This window comes from Polyodon spathula, chromosome 1 (genome assembly GCF_017654505.1).
Source record: "Polyodon spathula isolate WHYD16114869_AA chromosome 1, ASM1765450v1, whole genome shotgun sequence".
Taxonomy (NCBI): Eukaryota; Metazoa; Chordata; class Actinopteri; order Acipenseriformes; family Polyodontidae; genus Polyodon; species Polyodon spathula.
In genome coordinates this window covers 23,615,229-23,626,183 of record NC_054534.1, presented here as the reverse complement: position 1 = coordinate 23,626,183, position 10,955 = coordinate 23,615,229, and positions in this window count along the sequence as shown.

Sequence of the window (10,955 nt, the reverse complement as noted above, 5' to 3'; positions counted from 1 at the left end):
GTCACCTTAAACATAGTTCAGCTGCACAAATGGCATTAGGGAAAGCACAAGAAAAATGTGGACCGCTTGCCACTAAACTTGTACAAGATTTGGTGAACGGATTAGGTGAATGACCAAGCTCTTGAAAACATAAAGAGAACAGTAGTGATGATAGATGGGGTACCGGTATAGGGGACAAATAAAGGCAAAGGGGATTATTACGTTCTAAAAGTGACCTCTTGTACAGAGTCGTTCGGAAAGATGGAGTAGAAGTAGAGAAGTTATTGTCATTTGTTTGGAGGTCATTTAGGTATTAACAAAAATACTGACAGACTCCTAAAAAGGTTTTAACCCTTTGAGGTCCTATGTCGGACCAGGTCTGACATTACAATTTTCCCTTTCCAGTCTTGAAAAACATGAGAAAACCTTTCAATGGCCGAGTGAGACCAATAGGAGCCAAGAGAAGCCAAAAAAAGGGGGAGGCTCTGAGCAATACACATAGCCCCTGCACCACAGAGATAACACAGACCCAAACAAAGAAGACAGCTGCTTCCGCATCCAGCACTCAAAGAATATCACAAACATTTGCGAGATGTTATAGCAATACAATAATGACTTGGATTGCATTATTGAGGAGTTTGGTGATAAAACGAGTGATCAGGAGAGGATTTATCAGTATGCATGATTATGAAGAGCTAAAATAAACAGCGCATGTGAAAATAAATTGGAGCTGACGTGCCTGACAAGCGCTGAATAAATGGACTGCTAAGGGTTAATGGCTGTGGGGTTGAACAATTTTGTACATCTTTTATTGAATGTCAGTGGACGAGCCCCAGTAATCATTTCAGAGCCTCATTGCTACCGTTCCCCATCATTTATGTCCCCTTTGAGCCTGTAGCTATGGATTTAGTGGGGTCCCTAGACAGATCAGCGAAAGGACATGCTATATTAATGATTCTCAACTATGTAACGTGGTACCAAGGCAATACCATTATGTAATACAGGTTCTAAAACAACTGAGGAGCTACTGCAGGTATTTACAAGAGTAGGGATACCAAAGGAAGTTTTGACAGATCAGCAAAAACCTTTTATGTCCAAATTATTAAAGGACTGTCACAGAGACGGCCGAAGTGGGCGGCGTCAGAACCAGGAAAGGTAAGGCAATACACAAAACACAGGACGGATGAAATGAAATGATGAAGACGCCTGTTGGCGCCGGTTTAATACAAAATAAAAGGTTTAACAAACACGAAAAACACAGGACACGGCACTCTACGCCAAAATAAATAGACAAACAAAAACAGACTAAACTTAACAAAACGGTGCACGGACAGACACTGACAAACACGGTGAGCAGATACTTTCTCCTCTTATTATTACTACTACTGCTGCTGCTGCTGCTGCTGCTGTTGCTGCTGCTTATTTCCTCCGTCTCCAATCCCGTTCTCCGCTCACCGAACACCCAACCGCAGTATGTGACAACGTGCATCTATATATACTATTGTGCTGGGATTCAATTACCAATTAATTATTCACTTGAATCCCAGCACGTGAATTAATAAAGTGCAATTCCCCGTGCTCACATATTACTACATTTTACTTGCACGTGAAGTGCTGTGCAATCCTCGTGCCTAAATACAAATATACATTTTTAAACACTCGTGTTACACAGACCCGTTTATATCCCGTGTACCAATGTCTATACACCAACATTTAAACACACCACATGCAACACATAACAGATAATATACACAGGGGCGGGCACTTTGTTACATATACCCCCTCCTGTGCAAAGCACACATGGCCTCAATGGCCACCTCCCCCCTTAAAAGCCCAAAAGTCCCGCCCAAAGTCCTTGGCCAGGACCAGAGGCTTCCAGGGGCCCACAGGTCGTAATGCTGTCAGCAGGGTAGCATTCTCCTGCCAGGGTAGTCCTAGCAGCGGAAAGGCTGCTTGGGGTGTGGTCTCCTGACCTTCCCCCTCCTTCGGCGCCGGCAGCTCCCCTTGGTGGGGCTTCAACCACCGTTCTTCCTGCAGGGAAGAAACTGCAGAGGGAGCAGGTCTCCGGACCTCCCCCACGATCTCCGGCGGAGAAACTGCTGCTGGGGTTGGCGGTCTCCAGACCTCCTCCCCCTCCTCCGGCAGCGAAACTGCTGCTGGGGTTGGCGGTCTCCAGACCTCCTCCCCCTCCTCCGGCAGCGAAACTGCTGCTGGGGTTGGCGGTCTCCAGACCTCCTCCCCCTTCTTCGTGGCCGGCAGCTCCCCTTCGTGGGGTTCCGGCCACAGTACTTCCGGCTGTGATGCGGAGCGGCGGGCAACCCCAGGCGATGCAGAGCGGCGGGCAACCCCAGGCGATGCAGAGCGGCGGGCAACCCCAGGCGATGCAGAGCGGCGGGCAACCCCAGGCGATGCAGAGCGGCGGGCAACCCCAGGCGATGCAGAGCGGCGGGCAACCCCAGGCGATGCAGAGCGATCCTTGGGCGAAGCGAGGCTGGCATCCTTGGGCGAAGCGAGGCTGGCATCCTTGGGCGAAGCGAGGCTGGCATCCTTGGGCGAAGCGAGGCTGGCATCCTTGGGCGAAGCGAGGCTGGCATCCTTGGGCGAAGCGAGGCTGGCATCCTTGGGCGAAGCGAGGCTGGCATCCTTGGGCGAAGCGAGGCTGGCATCCCTGGGCGAAGCGAGGCTGGCAGTCAGGACAAGCTGGGGTGCGGGTGTTGGCCCTCTTTTCGGCCACTGCAGCCGGGAGGTTCTTCCCCGTGCTTCCCTCAGCAGCCTATGCAAGGGCTGCTGAGGACCGCCAGCATCTAGTCCTGGCCCTTCTGGTGCAGGGAGAGGCAGCTCCTGCTCCTCTCCCCCTGATGGAGGTGGAGGCAGAGGAAGCTCCAGCTCCTCTCCTCGTGATGGTGGGGGAAGTGATACCAGCAGGCATTCACCCTCTGCTGGTGGGGGAAGTGATACCAGCAGGCATTCACCCTCTGCTGGTGGGGGAAGTGATACCAGCAGGCATTCACCCTCTGCTGGTGGGGGAAGTGATACCAGCAGGCATTCACCCTCTGCTGGTGGACAGGGACCCAGCAGGCATTCACCCTCTGCTGGTGGACAGGGACCCAGCAGGCATTCACCCTCTGCTGGTGGCGGAGGCAGAGGCAGCTCCTGCTGCTCTGCTGCCGGTGGAGGTGGCGGAGGCAGAGGCAGCTCCTGCTGCTCTCCCCCTGCCGGTGGAGGTGGCGGAGGCAGAGGCAGCTCCTGCTGCTCTCCCCCTGCCGGTGGAGGTGGCGGAGGCAGAGGCAGCTCCTGCTGCTCTCCCCCTGCCGGTGGAGGTGGCGGAGGCAGAGGCAGCTCCTGCTGCTCTCCCCCTGCCGGTGGAGGTGGCGGAGGCAGAGGCAGCTCCTGCTGCTCTGCGCCTGCCGGTGGAGGTGGCGGAGGCAGAGGCAGCTCCTGCTGCTCTGCTCCTGCCGGTGGAGGTGGCGGAGGCAGAGGCAGCTCCTGCTGCTCTGCGCCTGCCCATGGAGGTAGGAGCGGCGTGTAGTCTCCTGGTGGTGGAGGTGGGAGCGGTGTGTAGTCTCCCCTTGATACAGGGGACTGGTGCGGCTCTCCCTCACTTGCAGGGGACTGGTGCGGCTCTTCCTCCCTTGCAGGAGACTGGTGCGGCTGTGGAGACAGCGGTGGGACCTCTGCCTTCCTCTTCCCCTTTCCCCTTCTCTGCCACCTCCTCACCTTCCTCTCCTGCGGCAGTTCCTCCTCTCCTTCCTGGTAGGGGCAGCGCACCACCGGGTGCCCAAACTCCCCACAGGCAAGGCACCAGCCCTGGTCCTCCAGACCACCGAGGAACTCCTCCAGGTCCTGGCAGCCATCTCTCCAGTCCCAGCCTTCCATGTTTATTTTTTTTATTTTTTTGTTTTTTTTGTTGTTTTTTTTTTTTTTTTGTTATTTTTTTTTTTTTTTTTTGACAAAACACCTCTCCTGGTCTGACGCTTGGAGGCGCTGTTAAATCCCACGCAGGACACCACGTGTCACAGAGACGGCCGAAGTGGGCGGCGTCAGAACCAGGAAAGGTAATGCAATACACAAAACACAGGACGGATGAAATGAAATGATGAAGACGCCTGTTGGCGCCGGTTTAATACAAAATAAAAGGTTTAACAAACACGAAAAACACAGGACACGGCACTCTACGCCAAAATACATAGACAAACAAAAACAGACTAAACTTAACAAAACGGTGCACGGACAGACACTGACAAACACGGTGAGCGGATACTTTCTCCTCTTATTATTACTACTACTGCTGCTGCTGCTGCTGCTGCTGCTGCTGCTGCTGCTGCTGCTTATTTCCTCCGTCTCCAATCCCGTTCTCCGCTCACCGAACACCCAACCGCAGTATGTGACAACGTGCATCTATATATACTATTGTGCTGGGATTCAATTACCAATTAATTATTCACTTGAATCCCAGCACGTGAATTAATAAAGTGCAATTCCCCGTGCTCACATATTACTACATTTTACTTGCACGTGAAGTGCTGTGCAATCCTCGTGCCTAAATACACATATACATTTTTAAACACTCGTGTTACACAGACCCGTTTATATCCCGTGTACCAATGTCTATACACCAACATTTAAACACACCACATGCAACACATAACAGATAATATACACAGGGGCGGGCACTTTGTTACAAGGACCTGTATGACTTGTGGAAGATAAAACCTATAAGAACTTCAGTTTATCACCCCCAAAAGGACGGTTTAGTTGAAAGGTTTTATAGGACTATGAAACATATGCTCAGGAAAGTGATCAACAAAAATGGGAACTGTTCGGACATTATGCTCTTGTACTTGAATTTTGCGATCAGGAAAGCTTCACAGGCATCCACGGGGTTCTCTGCATTCGAGTTACTGTATGGCAGACAAACCTGCAGTATTTTAGATATAGCGAAAAAGGTCTAGGAGGAACAGCTGAATATGAGGGAAAACATAATAAACCATGTTATTGACATGAGGACCAGGATTGAACAAGTGACACTCATAATCCCATAGCATATGAAAAAGACTCAAACTGCTCAGAAAGCGAGTTATAATCGTCAGATGAGCATGATGGAATTTCACCCTGGAGACGGTTATGTTACTGGTACCCACCCCTGAAAATAAACTGGATGTGAAATGGCAGGGGCTGTATGAATTAACTGAAGCTGTAGGTCCAGTAAACTATAAAATTCCATACCCTGATTGCTGTAGGAAAAAAAATATCAACCCATTAAAGCCGTGGAAAGATAGGGAGACTATGGTAATATTAGGGGTAAATCTGGAGGAGGAAATTAAAGTCAGGCAGCTAAGGTTCATATTTCCCAGACTCTAGATAGAGATCAATGCAGAGAAGTTCTGGACATGATAAAGAAAAATATTGTCTTTACTGTGGGACAAGGAAAAAATTATGTTATTTTCCATGACATAGTAATGCTACCAGTGGTAAGAGTAAAAGTTAAACCTTATAAACTGCCTAAGACAAAAAAACAGGAGATAAAGACTGATGTAGACCAAATGTTAGAAAAGGGTGTGATTGAGGAGTCAAGCAGTGAATGGATAAGCCCCTGAGATTCTGTAATGACTTTAGGAAGCTTAATGAGTTTTCCAAGTTTGATTCTTACCCTATGCCCTGGGTAGATAAACTGATAGAAAAGGTGAAAGCAAAGTTTCTATCCATGCTCGATCTGCCTAAAGAATACTGGCAGATTCAGTTAACTGGTGGTTAATAAGATTCTATGGACAAATTCACAGTATGTTTAATTATATATGTTACTATTGGGTGATATTGTTAGGAAACATGGTGTGAACTTCCACTGCTATGCGGATGACCCTCAGCTGTATTTGTCTTTAAAACCTGGTGATACTTCTGTCGGGGTGTTATTTGCTGCTTGCCTTGCTGATAACAAGTGTTGGGTGTCTCAAAACTTCCTATTGTTGAATTCAGATAAAACAAATGTTATGTTTGTAGGCTCCCATAACCAACTAAAAAAATGTACAATTGCATGAGTTTGACCCTAGTGGTCTTTTACCAAACTGAAATAAAAACATTTGGGGGTTCCCCTTAATCCTGACTTATCATTTGAGTCTCATATTAGGGAAGTTTCTAAAGTATCCTTCTATCACTTGAGAAACATAGCCAAACTGAGACCTATTATCTCCTTGTCTGATGCTGAGAGATTAATGCATGCCTTTGTTTCTTCAAGAATTGATTAGTGGAAGGCACTCCTCTCTGGCATCCCAAAACGTGCAGTGTCTCGCCTACAGCTTGTTCATTATACCGCTGCTACAATTTTGACTAAAATAAAAAAAAAAATGAGCATGTCTAGTCTCTTTGTACTGGCTCCCTGTTCAATATAGAATTGACTTTAAAATCTTATTATTGACCTATAAAGCTTTGAATGGAGCAGCACCTAGCTATCTGCAGGAGCTGCTGACCGCGTATCTCCCAAATCACACTCTTAGATCACAGGAAGCAGGTCTGCTTGTTGTTCCCAGGGTCAATAAAATCAATACAGGAGGTAGAGCTTTTTCTTTTAGAGCCCCTAAATTATGGAATGCACTACCTCAATGTGTTAGAGAAGCTGGGTCTATGGGTATTTTTAAGTCTAAACTTAAAACACATTTTTATAAAATGGCATTTTTATCTTAGTTGTTTTAATGCAACATAATTGCTAGCTTTTAATGATTATTATTATTATTATTATTATTATTATTATTATTATTATTATTATTATTTATTATTATTATTATTATTATGTACTTATGTACAGTGCCTTGTGATACTCTGGTATGAAAGACGCTTGTGGCAGGAAATGGCTTTGCGGTGACTCAGACCAGAAGGAAGCACACACAGGTCAGGTAACTGCAGTTTACAGGCGCAGCATGCGTCGTTTATTAAATAACAAAAATAAAGAAAATATTTAAACAAAAGAAACACTGCTCACAGAGCACAAAAATAAAAGAGATAAACAAAAACAAATCACGAACACAATAATAACTGATAAGGTCCGGCTGGGCAGTAGCCTTCACAGATCCTTTAAGTGTTTTTAGTTTCATTTTTTCTTCTATCTCTGCTCTCGTTCCGCCTCTCGGACACCCCACCCGGAGTGAGAGAGCTTCACATATTTATACAGGTGACCATCTTCCGATTAGCAACAAATTAATCACTTAATTAATTTGGGAGATGGCCACCTTCTCCACGCTGCACAACAATAACAAAACACATGGTACTTCGCTGTCATACAATAAATATATACACAAATACAATACAATAAATCATAAAACAAACAAATACAATAAATAAATCATAATACATAAATAACGCAGGGGTGGAGGGGGAGACTCCGTTCTAAAAATAAATAAACAAAATACATTTAAGCAGGGCTTTCCTACCGCCCTGCTACTTATCTCCCTCCTTGTGTGAAGCACACATGGCCCCAACAGCCACCTCCCCCCTTAGTCTCAAAGTCCCGGAAGAGGGGGAGCAAGGTGTCGATGGTGGCGGCCACGGTGCGATGTCCTTCTCCCTCCAATCCTTAGTGGCTGGCAGCTCCCTCTTCCGGGGCTTCAGCCACTGTTTCTCCTGCTGAGAAAGTGTGGCTGGGGGAGCTGGTCTCCTGACTTCCCCCCCTTCTTCATGGCCAGCAGCTCTCCTTTGTGGGGCACTAGTGCTTCTTGTGCTCCTGCAGGACTAGTACCGGCTCCAGGCAGCGCAAGCCAGGCAGTGGCCCCAAGCGAAGCAGAGGGGAGACAGGTAACCCCAGGCGATGTGGGACCCTCGGCGCCCCAGGCGAAGCGGGACCCTCGGTGACCCCAGGCGAAGCGGAGGAGACACAGGCAACCCCAGGTGAAGCGGGACTCTCGGCAACCCTAGGGGATAAAAGACACAGACAAGCAGCTCCAGGCGATGCGGAGCACCAGGCAGCCCCAGGAGATGCGGAGCTACAGGCAGCCCCAGGCAATGCAGTGCACCAGGCAGCCCCAGGCGATGCAGAGCACCAGGCAGTCCCAGGCAATGCAGTGCACCAGGCAGCCCCAGGCAATGCGGAGCACCAGGCAGCCCCAGGCAATGCGGAGAAACAGGCAGCCCCAGGCGATTCAGAGCACCAGGCAGCCCCAGGCGATGCGGAGCAACAGGCAGCCGCAGGCGATGCAGATGTAGCATCCTTGGGCGGTGTGAGGCAGGCAGCCGCGGGCCCTCAGGAGGCGACGGCGGGAGGAGAGCCAGGCCTAGCTGTGGTGTGGGGTTTGGCCCTCTTCGCAGCCACTCTGGCCGGGCGTTTTTCCCCCGTGCTCCCCTCAGCAACCTATGCAGGGGCTGCTGAGGTCCAGCAGAATCCTGCCCTGGTCCCTCCAATGCTGAAGGGAGAAGCAGCTCCTGCTTCTCTCCCTATAGCGGGGTTGGAGACAGAGGCAGCTCCTGCTGCTCTGCTCCTGGTGGTGGTGAAGACAGAGGCAGCTCCTGCTGCTCTGCTCCTGGTGGTGGTGGAGACAGAGGCAGCTCCTGCTGCTCTGCTCCTAGCGAAGGCAGCAGGGGCTCCTCCCCTTCTGGCAGCAAAGGCGGCCGGGGCGCCTCCCCTTCTGGCAGCGAAAACGGCCGGGGCTCCTCCCCTTCTGGTGGCAGTGAGGAAACCAGCAGGCATGCTCCTTCTGCTGGTGGAAGTAGGAGTGGCATGCAGTCCTCCCACGGGGGTGGAAGTGGAACTAGTAGGTATTCTCCCTCTGCTGGTGGTGGTGTGAGTGACAAGCAGTCCTCCCCTGGCTGTGGAGGCAGAAACAGCAGGTATGCTTCCTCTGCTGGTGGGTACCTGGGCTGTGGACGCACCGTCTCCCCCTTCTAGGACTGTGAACGTTCGGGCTCCTCCCACTCGGGCGCAGTATAATCGGGCTCCTCCCACTCCAGGTCCCTGTCCGTAGCGCAAGCGCATGCAAAATAGCACAGGTTACCAAAAATACAATAGGAACTCTTTCAGTTTCCTAACGGCAAATCAAATTGTACTGTATGCAATCAGATTAACAAAAGTACCGTAATTATTTCTAGAACAAGTTTTAAACTCACATGTATACATTAAGAAATGTGTTATAATATATAATTGTAGGACAATATAAGTAAAAGGTCACACATTCTTATAATTAAACTTCAGCATCTGTAATTTGTGATAACATGTGAGTTGAAGACAAACTGGCCTCATCTCCATAGCATCACTGATAAAATTTTGGGCCCATCATCTTTTCCGTTAACTTTCTAGAATTCCAGAGTGGAAATTCAACTTGGGTTATTGTAGTAATGAAATTCGAGAAAAACGACTCAAGGTTACAAGGAAACATGCTTTTCTGTTCTCAGTTTTTCCCTAGTCAGTCAGAGAAATTCATTTATTACATTCTCCAAGTATAGTTTCTATAATTCTCTATTATTTAGTTCAATTGGAGAAGATGCTTAATTCAGATTGCAGTGTTGATAGAGTGTGTGATGACTTGGTGGGGTGGAGTGCTTTCACGCTTTTGTTTGATAAGAGCAACTTTTTTTTCCAGTAAAATTGATAAATTCAACCTTTCAATTAATTAATTAACTGATTAATTAATTGCTTGATTAATTAATTAATTATTAACTTGCTTTTTCCCCAATGGTGATCCCGGAAATTGAGCTTCTTTTGAAGTCTTTAAACAAGATTTGAGTTTTCTTCCAAGTTTATTGAATCATTTTGTTTTCTCTGGTCGTTTTTGCAGCTGGCAGTTGTTATCTGCTGCTCTTCATATTTGCAGAAAGGCTGATATTATGAAATATAAAAGGGGTGTGGCAATTCTACCTACATAATCACATACATGCATTGATTTTAATGCTATACCACGGTTAACCTCTCTTTTTAGGTAACCTTAATAAGCATTAATGTTAAGTTATACTTGTGTGAAGCTTCTTTAGCATGTTCTAGCTAAACCAGTTAAAGACTTATGACAGCAAGACTGGATTCCTCCATGGAGCAATTTGACAGCTGCTGTAAAACAATAACTGCTTGGAAACCATTTTTGGAGACTGGTGCAGAGTTAGCGGAGCAGAGCAGAGGAGAGCATGCCTGTTTTGTCTGGAATCGGGAATCACAAGCAATGGAACAGAATGGAAGAACGAGCAGAGCGAAATTTTGTCACTGCTCCGCTCACATTCCCTGGATGCAGCAATGAGCTTGAAACCCATTTTTAAAGAACAATTTTAGTGGGTAAAGCTTTGTTTTTTCATGATTCTGGAAAGTCTCTGATTGGCTAGATCATATCAGAGTTGACACATCCTAGTATTGAAGGTGTTAAGAACTGTCTTCTTTGTGTCTTTATTTCAGAATGATTACAACTTTTTTAGGAAATAAAACTTGACATTTCACTCCTAGTTTATATATTAGGGCTTATTTATAGCTCCCTATAAAATGTACCTTTCTTTTGGTATATAACATAGCATGGTTTAATGGTAGCAAAGGTTTAATTTAGTTCATTTTAGTTATTCTTAATTATTATTTATTACCTATTTGTTTGATTCAGGATATCTTTATTTAGTCTCAGTGTTTTCTTAATTTCTATTAACTTTCCTTATTACTTATTTTGTTGGAAACATTTAAATGTTCCTAAATATCTTTTCCATTTCCTACTCTTCTATTAGCCCTTCCAGAACATTTGTGGGGCCAGGGAGTCTGGGTTGTTATCAGGTTTGCCAAGAAATCTTCCTTTGAAGGCGTAACACTTACAATGGTTATGTTTAGTTCCTGAATAAATGACCTGGATTGAAGGAACTTTTACAGCAAAACTTGTCAGAGTTGACCTACTTGACCTACAATTTCCATTCATTATTTAATTAGAAAAGCTGGACTATGATCCAGTAGTTTCAAAATGATTCACTTTCCCTTTTTGACATAATTTCAAGTCCCTTTAATTTGCATGTTAAGTAAAATCAAGGGCGATGGAGCT